The sequence below is a fragment of the Gigantopelta aegis genome, chromosome 11 (assembly GCF_016097555.1).
Source record: "Gigantopelta aegis isolate Gae_Host chromosome 11, Gae_host_genome, whole genome shotgun sequence".
NCBI lineage: Eukaryota > Metazoa > Mollusca > Gastropoda > Neomphalida > Peltospiridae > Gigantopelta > Gigantopelta aegis.
Genome location: NC_054709.1, coordinates 4,065,795 through 4,083,300, shown reverse-complemented (window position 1 = coordinate 4,083,300; position 17,506 = coordinate 4,065,795). Strand labels below are relative to the sequence as shown.

Genomic DNA, 17,506 nt, shown 5'->3' with positions numbered 1-17,506 from the left:
GTAAATATTCTACGGAAATATTTTCTAAAATTATTTTTGGGATGAAGCAGCTGTATTAATATAGTTAGATTACAATATTTACCGGTGACTCCCTCCTCTGGCCTAGCTCTAGTAGTAATAAAGGAGTGGGTTGGCTGAGTAGTATCACGTGACCTCATCAACCCTCGAATCGGCGGCTTGGACAGTTGGAACCAGTTAATACACTGGTTGCAAGATTTCCAGTGCTGTATTGACAGGAGTTTCGAGTTTATTCCATAGCCTGAGAAAATGAGAAAAATCGCAAACAGGCCTGGTCGATTAAAGCTTTTGATTAATTGTATTTCAACGCGCCCAGGCTTGCTACTTAATGAGATCGTGGGTGGGGACTTGTGGGTTAGACCGGTGTATAAATTATTGTGAGAAATATTACTGCGTGTCGTAGAAAGATCGGTTTGTTTGTTGGTAGTGGTCTTCATAAGAGTCTCCGGGAAAGTAGTATTTACGCTCAAAGTAAGTAGCATTGCGTTTATTTTCAAATATTGGGGGAGGGGTAAATGTGTGTTTTCTTTTTTATTTTATTATTATGTTTTATTACAGTTTTCCCCTTTTAATTCATTGTTTGTAAATTAAGTTATTTTTATGCGTAAAACTGGACCATGCAATTATAAACAGGAAAACAAAAAGTTAATTAAAATTAGAAAAACCATGAAATAAATAAAATATTACATACAGTAGTAGTAGCAGTCGTAGTAGTAGTAGCAGCAGTAGTAGTAGAATTGAAAGTTTTGTAGTAGTAGTAGTAGCAGTGGTAGTAGTAGCAGTAACAGTAGTAGTAGTGGTAGTAATAGTAGTACTTGTAGTAGAAGCAGTAGTAGTAGTAGTAGTAGAGGAATTGAAAGTTTTAGTAGTAGTAGTAGTAGTAGCAGTAGCAGTAGTAGTAGTAGTAGTAGTACAAGTAGTAGTACAAGTAGTAGTAGTAGTAATAGCAGTAGTGGTAGTAGTAGAACTAAAAGTAGTAATACTAGTAGTAGCAGCAGTAGTAGACGTGAAAGTAGTAGTAGTAGTAGCATTAGTAGTAGTAGTAATAGTAGTAGCAGTAATAGCAGTAGTAGTAGCAGTAGCAGTAGTAGCAGTAGCAGTAGTAGTAGTAGTAGTACAAGTAGTAGTACAAGTAGTAGTAGTAGTAATAGCAGTAGTAGCAGTAGCAGTAGCAGTAGTAGTAGTAGCAGCAGTAGTAGTAGTAGCAGTAGTAGTAGTAGTAATAGCAGTAGTAGTAGTTGTAGTAGAAGAAGTGAAAGTTGCAGCAATTGTAGTAGTAGTAGTAGCAGCAGTAGTAGTAGTAGCAACAGTAGTAGCAGCAGTAGTAGTTGTTGTTGTAGACGTGAAAGTTGCAGCAGTGGTAGTAGTAACACTTTTTAACTCGTGAATTTATGACCAAAGGACTCGGGAATTAGCTTTCAATAAAGCGCTCTCCTGGTTGGCTTGGATAATAGGATCGAGCCTTCTCGCCCGACCCAATGGGTTTTTCTTGTCCCAACCGGTTCCCCATGTCTAGTACATCAAAAGCTGTGGTATCTGCTCTTCTGTCTGTGGGAAAGTGCATATGAAGGATCCTTTGCTATTAAGGGGCAAATGTAACGGGTTTCCTCTGAAGATCAAGTGTCAAAATTGCTAAATAGTTTACATTTAATAGCCGAAGGGATTGGACGAAAGCAAGTGGTAAAGCGCTCGCTCTGGGATCGATCCCCGAGGGTGGGCCAAATTGGGCTATTTCTCGTTTCAGTATAACAAAGGTCGCAATATCTACTATCCTGTGTGTAGGGTATTGCATATAAAAGATCCCTTGCTGCTAATCGAAAAAAGTAGCCCATGGCGTGGAAACAGCGGGTTTCCTTTCTTTATATGTGTGGTCCTTAACCTTATGAAACCGTACTAAATAAGTGCGTTATTAAATAAAACATTTATTCCATCATTCCTTTCAGTTGCCGATGGTTATTTAATCAGCGTGTTCTAAACTTTATGACAGCATTAGGTAGTACTAAACCAAATAATTTGCGGCTGGGTCAAGGTTAGAGGTGCACCGAACGTTTGATAGAGAAGTTGACACCACAAGTCCTGTGATTGGTGATAAATGTGAGTGTGTTGGTTGTAAAAAAAAAACAACGTTTCATCTGGGTAAACAATGTATTCAATTGTATTTGATCTAGTACCACTGTGTCAAGTAGCCTTGTGCTTGGAACATGTATGGGATACCTGTAAAAGAAGTACTCGAATTTTGTACGGAACTAGAGTAGTCATGGACGCTACCCGTTATCTCCGAAATGAGCAGCTTGATCCCCATTTTTTTCTGATTCACTTTGAGGGTGAGGGGTGGTAGTATTTATACCCGAGGTGTTCATGTCGATTGATACGCTGCAGGTAGGAGTTTTAGCCACATATGTTACTATTGACGTCTATGGGATTTGATTTGGTAGTATACACCCTATAGGCAACACAATTAAAGATACATGTTCCTTTATGGTTCAAACCTTGTTTCGTTTTTTTTTTTTTTTTTAAATTAGAATATTAATTTCTAGGTTGTTCCGATGTGATCATTTGCAGTAGGGAAAACATTTGCAGTAGGGAAACTAAAAATTAATCTACTTAAACTAGTCTCAGAGTGATAGGGAGCAAGAGTGCTAGACTTAGACTACCAACTTCCACGACAAAGTTGCTAGTCTGGGCGCTCTTACAACTCGATTCTCGTCGTATACAACTCCTACGACCCATTAGTTGTTAATATGAGCGCACCAGTCGGGAGTTGGAGAAATTACAACGCAACCCTCGAATTGGCCAACTTCGTCGTGACAGTTGACAGTCTGACCCTAGCATTAGTACCTTTGAGAAATAAAGTTAAAGTTTATTTTGTTTAACGACACCACTAGAGCACATTGATTTATTAATCATCGGCTATTGGGATGTCAAACATTTTGTAATTTTCACATATAGTCTTAGAGAGGAAACCCGCTACATTTTGTTCTATTAATAACAAGGGATCTTTTGTATGCACCATTTCACAGACAGGACAGCACATACCACAACCTTTGACATACCAGTCGTGGATCACTGGCTGGAACGAGAAATAGCCCAATGGGCCCACCTACCGGGATCGATCTTAGATCGACAGCGCATCAATCGAGCGCTTTACCACTGATGGGGCTATAAATAAAGTTTGTTTTGTTTAACGACACCACGAGAGCACATTGATTTATTAATCGCCGGCCATTGGATGTCAAACATATGGTCATTTTTTTAAACAGTCAAAGAGAGGAAACCCGTTACATTTTTCCATTAGTAGAGAGAGATCTATTATATGCACTATCCCATAGACAGGATAGCACATACCACGGCCTTTGGTGTACTGGCTGGAGCGAAAAATAGCTCAATGGGCCCACCGACGGGGATCGATCCCAGACCGACCACGCATCAAGCGAGCACTTAACCACTGGAGGGGCTACGTCCCGACTTTAATATATTGATTTGTTTAAAACTATATTATTATGTTTCTTCAAACCATGTTTCTCCTTTTTTTGTGTCATGTCTGTGAAAGCGATCGTTTAGGCTGAATTTCCTGTGGACGGTTCAGGCTCGATTTCCTGTTTAAATTGCGTTAGATAGAGGATTAGTTGAACTTTGCCTATCAAGCTAACGTTTTAAACTGATCTGATTGATTTTCCATATCATGTCGTATACATCTGATACGATCGACGGTTCTTTGTAAACCTAGTGTATCAAGGTGTCAGCCTCTCGAATCGGAATTACTGATCAGAAATTCGATCCCAGTCAAATTATTCACCAAATGCTTTAAAAGTTTGTTTAGTTTAACGGAACCACAAGAGCATATTGCTTTCTTAATTATTGGCTTAGCCAACAATAGCCGCTTTTAAATCTCAGACATTTTGTATTCTCACACATACAGTTTGATTACATTTTTTTTTTTTTTTTTTTTTTTTTTTTGTGGTACTCCAGTCGTGGGACACTGGTTGGGACCGGGAAATTGTAATCATATAATGAAGAAGTTCGACACTACGACTAAAGGAAGTAAAGTTTGTTTTGTTTAACGACACCACTAGAGCACATTGATTTATTAATCATCGGCTACTAGATGTCAAACATTTGGTAATTGTTTGTTTAACGACACCACTAGAGCACATTGATTTATTAATCATCGGCTATTGAATGTCAAACATTTGGTAATTTTGACATAGTCTTAGAGAGGAAACACGCTATATTTTTCTATTAGTAGCAAGGGATCTTTTATATGTACCATCCCACAGACAGGATAGCACAAACCATGGCCTTTGATATACCAGTCGTGTTGCACTGGCTGGAACGAAAAATAGCCCAAATGGGCCTACCGACGGGGATCGATCCCAAACCGACCGCGCATCAAGCGGGCGCGTTACCTCAGGTCTACGTCCCGCCCCTACAACTAAAGGACTCTACCAGTGCTCTACCGACTGAGATAGATCCCGTATCCCAAACGGCAGGGCCGTACCCCCCTGAGAATCTCACTTTCTTTTCTCTCTCTTTTTTTTTTACTCCAGAAAAGAGCATACACATCTCAGGGTTTAATTTGTATAGTGTTTCATATGTTTATAAAAAGTAGTGCCCTCCCTAGGATTTTGATCAGGGTACGGCCCTGAAATGATTTACGAATATTTCCAATGGTTCCATTACATAAAGGGGCGAGATCTAGCTCAGACGGTTGAGTGCCTGCCTGAGGTATTGCGCCTACGGATCGAATCACCTCAGTGGATCCATTCACCTGATTTTTAAAAATTATTGTTGTTCCAATCAGCGCACAACAGCTGGTCAAAGGCCGTGGTATGTGCTATCCTGTCTGTGGGAAAGTGCACATAAAAGATATCTTGCTGCTAATGGAAAAAATGTAGCGGATTTCCTATCTAAGATTATATGTCAGAATTACCAAATGTTTGACGTCCAATAATAGCCGATGATTAGGTAATCAATGTGCTCTAGTGGTGTCATTAAACAGAACAACCGTTAACTTTAACCATTACATAACAGACTGGAGTGGGATATAAAAAAATCTACGTAAATGTATTCCGTAATGCATATAGTGATCGGACACACAGACGCACACGCACACACATAAATCTACTCAACCTGTTTGTATAGAAAGCGATTGTTACGGACTGTGTATTGTGGATTCCGTAGACATGTGGGGGCGGGACGTAGCTCAGTGGTAAAGCGCTCGCTTGATGCGCGGTCGGTCTGGGATCGATTCCCGTTGGTGGGCCCGTTGAGTTATTTCTCATTCCAGCCAGTGCACCACGACCGGTATATCAAAGGTCGTGGTATGTACTACCCTGTCTGTGGGATGGTGCATATAAAAGATCCCTTGCTGCTACTCGAAAAGAGTAGCCCATGAAGTGGTGACAGCGGGTTTCCTCTCTCAATATCTGTGTGGTCCTTAGCCATATGTCTGACGCCATATAACCGTAAAATAAAAATGTGTGGAGCGCGTCGTTAAATAAAATATTTCCTTCCTTCTTTCCGTAGATATGTACGCATACATATTGCGGACAGGTGGAATTTGCGCCGTATTCTATGCACATCCGTGTGTGAATTTGGACGTCCATTTTCTTACGGAAGAGGGGCGGGACGGAGCCCAGTGGTAGAGCGCTCGCCTGATGCGCAGTCGGCCTGGCAACGGGACCATGTTATATTTTCTTGATTCCGCCCTAATGTTGTCTAAACACGGGCATAGGAAGGTGCCAAAATGTGCGGATGGGGGCGGGGCACACACACACATATATATTATATAAATACATGTATAAATATGTAAAAACCATCGCTGTTGCTACAAAGTGCCACCCATGCGCCCTACGCCAGTGCTAAAAGTAGGGTAAGCTGCCTTACTTTTAAGGAGCGTTTGAAAATCCACGTATAGTTAATACCTGTCTAAACCGAATCAATATGGGGACTTAGTATTTATCCGAGTTATACAGGTTCCGTTGTTTAGAGGGTAACGTTTCAGAGGGGTTTTTGGTTTTTTTTTAAATCGGGATAATGAATATTGGCCGGTTTTGCCGAGATTTCCGGTTTGTTCAGGGTCTGGTTTAGAGAGGTTTCACCGTATACTGGAGATACATTCTTGTTCGTGGTTGGGATATTTGTTATTGTTTGGAGCTGTTTTTGTTCGACATGGGGGCGGGATCTAACTCAGTCGATAGAGCGGCTGCCTGAGATACTTTGGTTGCAGGATAGAACCGCCTCGGTGGACTCATTCTCTCTTTCTTTCTTTTTTCTCTTTTTTTTCTCTTTCTTTTTTTGGTCCTAACCAGTGGTATATGAAAGTTCGTGGTGTGTGTTGTCATATAACTATATTCTCTGATTGTTTGGGTGTTTTGTTTTCGTCCCAACTGTAGTATATGAAAATCCGTGGTATATGCTATCCTGTCCATATAAAACAAAAATGCATTTCTGCTAATGGAAAAATGTAATGCATTCTTCTGAAGATAACGAGTCAAAATTACCCAATGTTTCACATCCAAAAACGTATAATTAATAAATCGATGTGCTCAAGTTAACCAAAACAAACTTTGACTTTTGCACATCGCGTTCGTACAGATAACCGTACGCCTGAATTCCTTTTAATTTCTTTTTTCTTTAATCTTTCTTTCTTATTTTTATCTCTAGCTTTTTTCTTCTTTTTTTTTCTTTTCACCTTTTTCGTGGTTTGTTTTGGTACGTTGATAAATAATGTATTAAAATCCCATTGAAAACTGCGGAAGTAAAAGGAGTTAATAAAGAGAAAATCGAATTACGTCCCGTTAAACATGTAGGTTATCTTTGTATTTGTCTTTGCTTTTAGGAAACGATGTTAAATAATTCAACGTTGACATTAGTTGCTATAATATAAGCATGGGAGACAATGGAACGTTAGATAATCATTGCGCTGTTAACGGTTAGGATAACGAGGACAAAGAACCGAGATGACACACATTTTGTTCGGGTTTATTGTTTATTATCTCGTGTGCGCATGCTCACAGAAGAAGTGTGGGGGAGGAGGGGGAGTCTACACTGTGGCGACCGACGTTTAAAGGGAGTCAAGTTATGCAGACGCGCATGAAGACATGTTTCTTAAACTTAGCATACTGACTACTTAGTCAGCAGTTATTAGGTTTAAAGGCATACTGGTCACGGATTTAAGGACCTTATTTCTCTAAAAATGGATAATAAATAAAAATTACATTAATTGTTGGAAACCAAATCTAGCTATCGCATCACCTTAACTAAACCATGATGGAGTGAAATCCATGTCATCCCTCTCGGCAATTTTTTGTTTTTGAATTATGGACCATTGCCATAATTCAGGTTTTTTTAGGTTTTTTTTACAAAATGTCATTAATAAATGGAGTATGGTTTTTATGAAGATGGTTGAATAAAGTACATTTAGGGCCAAATCAAATTATTTTTGTTCAGGTAATACTTTGTTAGACCCTTAAATAGGTCTGTGGTCTGTGACAATATACCTTTAAAACATATCATACTTGTTACACTTGGGGTGTACAGGACGTAGCCTAGTGGTATACAGAACTGGGCGTGACGTAGCCCAGTGGTATACAGAACTGGGCGTGACGTAGCCCAGTGGTATACAGAACTGGGCGTGACGTAGCCCACTGGTATACAGAACTGGGCGTGACGTAGCCCACTGGTATACAGAACTGGGCGTGACGTAGCCCAGTGGTATACAGAACTGGGCGTGACGTAGCCCAGTGGTATACAGAACTGGGCGTGACGTAGCCCACTGGTATACAGAACTGGGCGTGACGTAGCCCAGTGGTATACAGAACTGGGCGTGACGTAGCCCAGTGGTATACAGAACTGGGCGTGACGTAGCCCACTGGTATACAGAACTGGGCGTGACGTAGCCTAGTGGTATACATAACTGGGCGTGACGTAGCCTATTAGTATACAGAACTGGGCGTGACGTAGGTTAGTGGTAAAGCGCTCGCCTAATGCGCGGTCGGCTTGGGATCGATCCTTGTCGGTGGGCCCATACGACTATTTCTCGTTCCAGCCAGTGCATCTCGACTGGTATATCAAAGGCCGTGGTATGTGCTATCCTGTCTATGGGAGCATATAAAAGATTCCTTGGTACTAATGGAAAAAAATGTAGTGGATTTCCTCTAAGACTACACGAGTCCAAAACTACCAAATATTTGACATCCAATAGTCAATCGTTCCAGCCAGTGCTCCAAAATTGGTGTAACAAAGGCCGTGGTATGTACTATCCTGTCTGTGGGATGGTGCATATAAAATATCCCTTGCTGCTAATCGAAAAGAGTAGCCCATGAAGTGGCGACAGCGGGTTTCCTCTCTTAATATCTGTGTGGTCCTTAACCATATGTCTGACGCCATATAACCATAAATAAAATGTGTTGAGTGCGTCGTTAAATAAAACATTTCCTTCCTTCCAATAGTCAAACGTACTGGTGTAGTTAAAACAAAATTTCGGTTACATTTGGTGTCACAAAATATACAGGAAAAGACGACAACTACTGTTATTTTCAGGTCTGACTTGCGGTTTTTTGCGACACTATGACTGGCGTGGACAAATAACATCTAGTGGTTGGAGGGAAGGAAAGAAGGAAATGTTTTATGCTCGCTTGAGGTGCTTGCGTCGCAGGATCGAACCACCTCGGTGGATCCATTCAACTAATTAGTTGTTTTCTCGTTTCAACCAATGCACCACAACTGGACAAAGGCCGTAGTATGTGCTTTCCTGTCTTTTAGAAAAGTGCATATAAAAGATCCCTTTCTGCATTAGGACAAATGTAGCGGGTTTCCTCTGATGACTACGAGTCAGAATTACCAAATGTTTGACATCCAATAGCCAATGATTAATTAATCAATGTGCTCCAATGGTGTCGTTAAGCAAACCAAACTCAACACATTTTACTTACGATTATTTGGCGTCGGACATATGGTTAAGGACCACAGAGATATTGAGAAAGGAAATCCGCTGTCGCCATTTCACGGGCTACTCTCTTCGATTAGCAGCAAGGGATATTTTATATGCACCATCCCACAGACAGGATAGTACATACCACGGCCTTTGTTACACCAGTTGTGGAGCACTGGCTGGAACGAGAAGTAGCCCAGTGGGCCCACCGACGAAACAGGGGTGGGGAGAGGAGGCAACAATATATTAATCTGTTTTTTTCAACTGTGGAGGTAAAACGATATATTCAGTGTTGAGGGTGATGGTGATGGTGGTGGTGGTGGTGTGTGTGGGAGGGGGTGGGGGTGGGTGGGGTGGGGGTCAGCGTTCCCCCAACACCTCCGCTTTCGATGTCCATGTGTATCCTAGGCCTACGTATTGAAATAAGAAACGGATTGGCGCCACATATGTTACATTTATCGCGTGTAACAACAGCAAGGAAGCTTTTATACGCAGTTCCCTCACAGACAGGCAGGGCAACCCCCTAAAGCAATGGGCCCAGAGCAATGGGCCCAGTTTCACAAAACATCGTAAGCCTAGTCCAGGGCTCGAAACTCGCCAAAAACATATGGTTGGCCCAAAAATAATAACGGATGTTGGCACAATTATGGTAAGAGAACCACGAGCAAGATTATAATGTGGAATACAAATATTAATTGTGGCTCATATGTTATAGCTATAAAGAAGATCACCCACATATTATTATTTGGGTGACTAACGCCATGATTTAAAAAAAAATATTTTAGTCGCCCAAACGGGACGTTGGTAGCATTTGTCTATTAAGCCACAGGCCGTCTCGAGCCCTGCTTAGTTTTACACGTAAACGTAAATCTACGACTAAACTATAATTCTTATTACTGCTAACATTACAACTGATATAGTTTGAAGTACACATATTTTATTTTCGTTTATCCTTGCAATGCTGCATCTTCTGTCTGTAATAAATGCCAAACAAATGTAAATGTACAGCCGGTATAACTGCAAATCGCAGACGATTTTTGTGTGAAATGGACCCTGGAATATTCATATATTTTTTGTTTGTTTTGGGTTTGTTTTTTTGTTTTGTTTTTTTGTTGTTGTTTTTTTGTTGTTGTTGTTGTTGTTTTTGGGGGAGGGGGGTGGGGGGGAACTGACTGAGATCGAGGGCGCAATGCAAAGTCACTAGAGGTTTCGGGGATATGTTACGCCGAAAACCTTTAAAAACTAGATGTCCTGAACTGCAATTTCCTGCATTGTACAAGTAAAATTCATCTCTTAAGATTTACCACTATTTGTTGTTGAGGGTTTTTAAAAAAAGTTTTTACTTTATTTTATGATTACGAAATGTTTAAATCGTGAGATTGCGGGGGATGGTGTCGACGAGATACGATTCTGTAAAAAAAAAAAAAATGTTTCTCTATATTATTAATTAAATGTTATTTTTTTTTTTTTTTTTTTTTTTAAACAAAATTAGTTTTCTCTAATGTCTAAATGTGTCTTGTAATGTTAGAACTCATGCAACCCGCTGACTTTTGATACTGTACTTTTATGCGTCTGTTTTTAACCCAACCTATTTAGTGCGACCGCACACGCATTCAGTCGTCCAATTAATCAAAGTTATAGTAAATAACAAAAGAAATGCGATTTTTAAAATGTGTGTGTGTTTTGGAAAATACTGTGTATGTGCTATAGAGATGACTAAATGTCCGCGGGATTCCATTTATCTAATAGCGAGTTGTTTTGTTCAGTAGTTTTTTTGTTTTTTTTTAAACGTATCTAACTGAACTTTTGAACTTTGTTTACACTCTGGCCGTAATTCAACGGCATATGAAGTACATAGCAAAACAATCTAAGTAAATAAATGATTCGAGAGTCGAAAGTATAATAATGGCAACCAATGTTTTTTTCTCTAGAACGAAAGAGAGTTGGATAGGTTTTCAAACAACGAGTTATAAGACAAATGGTATCTAAGGAACACAATGTAGTATTTTATTGTTTTTACATCACCTCAAAAATTGAGTTTAAAATAAAAATAAACACGTTTTCCAAATAAAAGCTATTGCCAACGCTGGTAGCTAATATACGTCATAGAGATATTTGTTTAGAATTAACATATACAATGTACGTCACAGGGCAATACATTTCGATCATGCTTACTTCATTGGATGATATGGCTTTTTAATAATATATATTGTAAACTGATGGCGAGTGTGTTCTGTATTGTGATTGGTTAATTACATTCTTTTTTCGGGGAAAATAATACCCGGAAAACTAATGACGTCATTAGAAAATGACGTCATTAGCAATTGGAACAGGCCAACTTGATGATTCGAGGGTCTACAGTTAAGTTGTAGTCAGGTATTTTTTTCAAGTTAGTTCCGTAGAAAAACGATTCCGTTTACAATGGACATAACCATATGGCGTTTTTAGATTGCGAGTGTTATTGTCTACTTGATTCCCGCAAATGTTTAATTTTTGACCTCAGGCTAATGTCTTCGGTCAAGGGATCAAATACACAATAACACCTGCAAATCTAAAAACTCCATGTGGTTATCTCCTAAATGTATGATGGAGACGAGAATGATATGAATACAAGAATAGTGTTCTGTATTCCGTCTGAAAATGGTATTCGAATATTCGATGGAGATGACGAGCGAATATTCGAGTGTTCGATCACCAACTAAACAATAACTCACTCAAACTAACGTTGTTTTTAAAGTTTGAATTGTGTAATGAACTCACCTATCCCATCCCACTCCACCGACCCCCTCACACACATACCCCACCCCCCAAAAAGAAGAAAACATAAGTAGCAAGTTACGACAGAAAACAAATACAAATAGCAATGCAGGAGTGACTGGTAACTAACCTAGCTATCTATTGTGCCTTTTTGTTAGATACCAAACCTGTTCTCTCATTTCATAAAAATGGTATGACAGGCATTTTATATATAAAACTCGAGACATGTTTTATGTTCGTGACTGAATACACGTGGCTAACAGCATGCAGGACTGATCTCAGAATTCGAAGAAACCTCATCATCTATCTCATTGAGAGTTATTTTCCCCATCTATCTCATTGAGAGTTATTTTCCCCATCTATCTCATTGAGAGTTATTTTCCCCATCTATCTCATTGAGAGTTATTTTCCCCATCTATCTCATTGAGAGTTATTTTCCCCAACAACCAAAAGGAAGGAAGTAAGGAAATGTTTTATTTGACGATGCACTCAAAACATTTTATTGACGATTATATGGCGTCAGACATATGGTTAAAGACCACAGAGATATTGAGAGAGAGGAAACTCGCTGTCGCCACTTCATGGGCTACTCTTTTTCGATTAGCAGCAAGGGATCTTTTATATGCACCAGCCCACCGACGGGGATCGATCCTAAACCGACCGCGCATCAAGCGAGCGCTTTACCACTGGGCTACGTATCCCCCCCCCCCCCCCCCCCCATCAACCAAAAAGCCCAGATATTCGAATATTTGACAATAATATTCAAATATTTCGAATATCATATTAGCGAGCGAATATTCAAATATCCGGATCGAACACTAATTCGCAAGTCATTGACAATTTTAACTAACCACTAAGCCACTGTCCTGGAAGAGAACCCAGATAGCTGAGGTATGTGCCCAGGACAGCGTGCTTGAACCTTAATTTGATATAAGCATGAAAATACGTTGAAATGAAATGAGTGAATGTAAGCTAGGGATGAAAATGAAGATCATCTACTCCCAAATAACGTTATAAAAATGAAGATCATCTACTCCCAAATAACGCTATAAAAGGCGAAGTGTAATTGGTCGATATTTAAATTGTTATTTATAGGTGAAATGTCACCTGGACATGGGAGTCCACGCAATGCTGTTAGATCTACCGGTGAGACCAGTATAGCTAATTTTAATCAGATTGATTTTGTTTTACCTTGTTTTTCGACATCTAACCCACACGCAGACTTATTACACGAATAAGCTGCGATAAATCTGTCTTGTGCTGTTTTGAGTTTCTAAAACGGTTTTGTTTTCATCTTTTTTTATTCGGTGATCCTTATAGTACACGACATCAAAATTGGCACACCGAAACAATAGCGCAAACCAAACACAATGGCACATGAAAACAGGATTGACACTGAAAACACACACTTATATCAGGATGGACATTTAAAAGAAAAGAAGAAACACTCTGGTACTCATCATAAGGGTCGGTATATCCAAATAATATAGTTTAAGACAGAAGGATTGACTCATGGAAATAGTACAGTACACGACAGGAAGATTGGTACATCAAAACACTATAGCAAAAGACAACTGGATTGGCACAAGCAAAACAACCAAAACTATATTAAATGATATCATAGTTTATACAGTAAAATATTACCTCGGCACATCAAAATACTATAGTACAGGTAATGATATATTCAAGCACTATACTATACCACATTGCTACATTGTCACCACAACTGGACAAAGGCCGTAGTATGTGCTGTCCTGTCTGTGGGAAAGCGCATATAAAATGTCCCTTGATGACTACGAGACAGAATAGGCTAACCATACGTTTGACATCCAAAAGCCGATGATTACTTAATTAATGTGCTCCAGTGGTGTCGTTAACCAAACCATACTTTATGTTGCTACATTGTGTATTGCACATCAAAACGTTATATTGGCACGATGGGAGTTGGCACGTCAAAACATTATACAACATGGCAGCAAGATTGGCACAACAAAATATAGTATATGACAGATCTAAGCAATATAGTACACGACAGGAGGATTGGCACAACAAAATATAGTATACGACAGATCTAAGCAATATAGTACACGACAGCAGGATTGGCACAACAAAATATAGTATACGACATATCTAAGCAATATAGTACACGACAGGAGGGTTGGCACAACAAAATATAGTATACGACAGATCTAAGCAATGTAGTACATGACAGGAGGGTTGGCACAACAAAATATAGTATACGACAGATCTAAGCAATATAGTACACGACAGGAGGGTTGGCACAACAAAATATAGTATACGACACATCTAAACACTATAGTACACGACAGGAGGGTTGGCACAACAAAATATAGTATACGATACATCTAAATACTACAGTACACGACAGCAGGATTGACACAACAAAATATAGTATACGACAGTACATGACAGCAGGATCGACACAATAAAATATAGTATACGACACATCTAAACAATATAGTACACGTCAGCAAGATTGGCACAGCAAAATATAGTATACGACAGATCTAAACAATATATTATCACATGGGTTTATGACATGGATATGATGGGTAAGTTATAGGATAAGAAACAATATGGCGGCCTTAACGCAATAAACGTCGTTTTTACTATTACAGTTATATTTATTTCTGAAGCGATTGTTTTAATTCTCGTAAAAATAGTCCTTTTTTGTTATTCCCCCCTCCCCCCCCCAAAAAAAAAACACACAAAAAAACACACACAAAAAACCCAACTTTTATTAAATATAAATTTTATAATGCAACGTCCATGAAGTTAGGGAAGGACTATAGGCCGGTATAAAATTAATATAAGCGATGTTGCAACTCTTGAATACTGAGTACAGCTAAACAGTGAAGGCCGATCCTGTCCGAGAGGAAGAAAGGAAGGAAATGTTTTATTTAACGACGCACTCAACACATTTTATTTACGGTAATATGACGTCAGAAACATGGTTAAGGACCACACAGATATTGAGAGTGGAAACCCGCTGTCGCCACTTCATGGGCTACTCTTTTCGATTAGCAGCAAGGGATCTTTTATATGCACCATCCCCTAGACAGGATAGCACATACCACGGTCTTTGTTACACCAGTTGTGGAACACTGCCTCAACCGACGGGAATCGATCCTAGATCGATCGCGCACCAGGCGAGCCCTGTACCACTGAGCTACGATCTGCCACCCTGTCCTAGAGAGTTTATATGGTAAAAACTAAATTTGCTAGCGAGGTTTGTTTCAGGGTTGATCCCGGGAGTGGAGTACTTCCTCTACCCCCGCCCCCACCCCAGAATAAAGAAAGAAACAAAAACATTTTATTCAACCATTTACGTAAAGGGGGAAAGGTGCGACCCACCAGACAATAAATTAATTGCGGTGCCTCCTACGTACCCACCCACTCGTGTTATTAATTTTGGAACTGCCCTTATTTAGGCTACGTACACCATGAAACAGAAATCGAACAAAGGCGCGTTATGGCACAAATAAAGCTGGACGATTTACTCACATTGATGCTTAAATTTAAAAGAGATAGATACAGAGAGAGAGAGTGGGTGGATGGGGAGAAATAGCAGTTTCATATAATATAATATAAATCATGGTGACACGAAAGCGAGTCTGTAAAAGCGATGCACTTTGATGTATTTGATATGTTACTTGTATCGAGTGCTTTACTAAATGCATAAATGTCGGCACTGATACTGAGTTCAGCAATTCCATGCAAAGTTATTAGATGGAATAGGACTACAGCAGAAGCCACAGATATTTTTCCGTTTGTGTCAACACCACTTTAATGATCATATTCACATGCATTATCGGACTTGTCCTCAGCTACACGAGATCAAATAAAGTGCTGTGACGCTCAGTGCACCTTGGATATAAAGCAACATTTGGAAATATGTCCACACTATGCCGTAAATTAATACCAGAAAGACACATAAACCGGTTAATGCGAAGACCCACTTTTTTCGGATGACATGCAGCTTTTGCATCAAGCAACTTTATAAATTTGTTGCAATAACATGCGCTATGAGAATGAAGTTATTAAGGGTCATAGTCGTGTACAAATACAATACGTTACTCTTTGGTTGAAACTTTTACTGGTTTAGAATTATGTATGAGAAAGAAAGAAATGTTTTATTTAACGACACACTCAACACATTTTATTTACGGTTATATGGCATCAGCCATATGGTTAAGGACCACACAGATTTTGAGAGGAAACCCGCTGTCGCCACTACATGGGCTACTCTTTCCGATTAGCAGCAAGGGATCTTTTATTTGCGCTTCCCACAGGCAGGATAGCACAAACCATGGCCTTTGTTGAACCAGTTATGGATCACTTGTCGGTGCAAGTGGTTTACACATACCCATTGAGCCTTGCGGAGCACTCACTCAGGGTTTGGAGTCGGTATCTGGATTAAAAATCCCATGCCTCGACTGGGATCCGAACCCAGTACCTACCAGCCTGTAGACCAATGGCCTAACCACGACGCCACCGATGCCGGTCTATATGAGAATGAAGTTATTAAGGGTCATAGTCGTATACAAATATAGTACGTTACCCTTTGGTTGAAACTTTTTCTGGTTTAGAATTATGTATGAGAAAAATTGTATAAAGAAAGTGCATATAAAATATTCATTGCTGCTAATGGCAAACAAAAAACAACAAACAAACAAATAAAAACAAACACCGAAGCGCGAGTACCTCTGAAGACTATAAGTCAGAATTATCGAATTATTTTTAATTTCCAAACTATTTTCAGTTATAAATTATCAACCATCCATTAGCCAATGATTAACCAAGCTCTAGTAGTGTCGTTAAACAAAACAGACTTTACTTTGTTACGACTTTCTATTCCTTTAAACTCAATGTGGTCTTGGTTGTTATAATGGCTGTAGAAAGTCGATGCTGTGTCTTCATAATTATGAGCACAACTGGACAAAGGCCGTGGTATGTGCTGTCATGTATGTGGGAAAGTGCATATAAAAGATCCCTTTCTGTATTATAAAAAATAAATGTAGTAGGTTTCCTCTGATGACTACGAGTCAGAATTAATTATTCGATTAATTATTCGATATGCTCCAGTGGTGTCGTTAAAAAACCCCACAAAAAACTTTAACATCAATAATTATGATTGTTTTGCAAGCGCTCTACTACTGGACTACGTCCCGCCCGTACCTTGTGTCTGAATGACCACGTGACAGACACTAGAAAGCCGTGATTTCAATTGATCTCAAGTGACGTGAACTAAATATTTCGATTTGTAAAAAGACTCGCTATGAAAACATTAAAGTCCATTAGGCTGACGTTAATACTTGAGATCCCCAAACACAACAAACATTTCAAGCTGTCTTGTTTGAATTATACGAAAAACATATGTTTAAGTTTCTTTTCTTTAACGACACCACTAAAGCACATTGATTTAGATACTATTGGATGTCAAACGTTTGGTAATTTTGACATATAGTTTTTGAACCAACCCCCCCCCCCCCACCACACACACATACACACATACATACATACACACACACACACACACACACACACATACACACACACATACACATACCCATACCCCCCCCCCCCCACACACACATACATGCAAACACACACGCATACACACACACACATATACGCACACAAACATACATACATACACACACACACACATACACACACACACACGTAGACACACACATACACACACACACACACATATACACACACACATACATGCAAACACACATATACACACTCATACACGCAAACACACAC

The 17,506-nt window shown here is 39.5% G+C and overlaps 1 long non-coding RNA gene across 1 annotated transcript in view; it reads left to right on the top strand.

Moving 5' to 3' along the window:
* Nucleotides 1-389: 389 nt before the first annotated feature.
* Nucleotides 390-17,506, top strand: part of LOC121385593 — a 33,879-nt gene continuing 16,762 nt past the window's right edge. The window contains exon 1 of the long non-coding RNA XR_005959552.1: nt 390-489. This is a non-coding gene — a long non-coding RNA (uncharacterized LOC121385593). The remainder of the gene's footprint in view (nt 490-17,506) is intronic.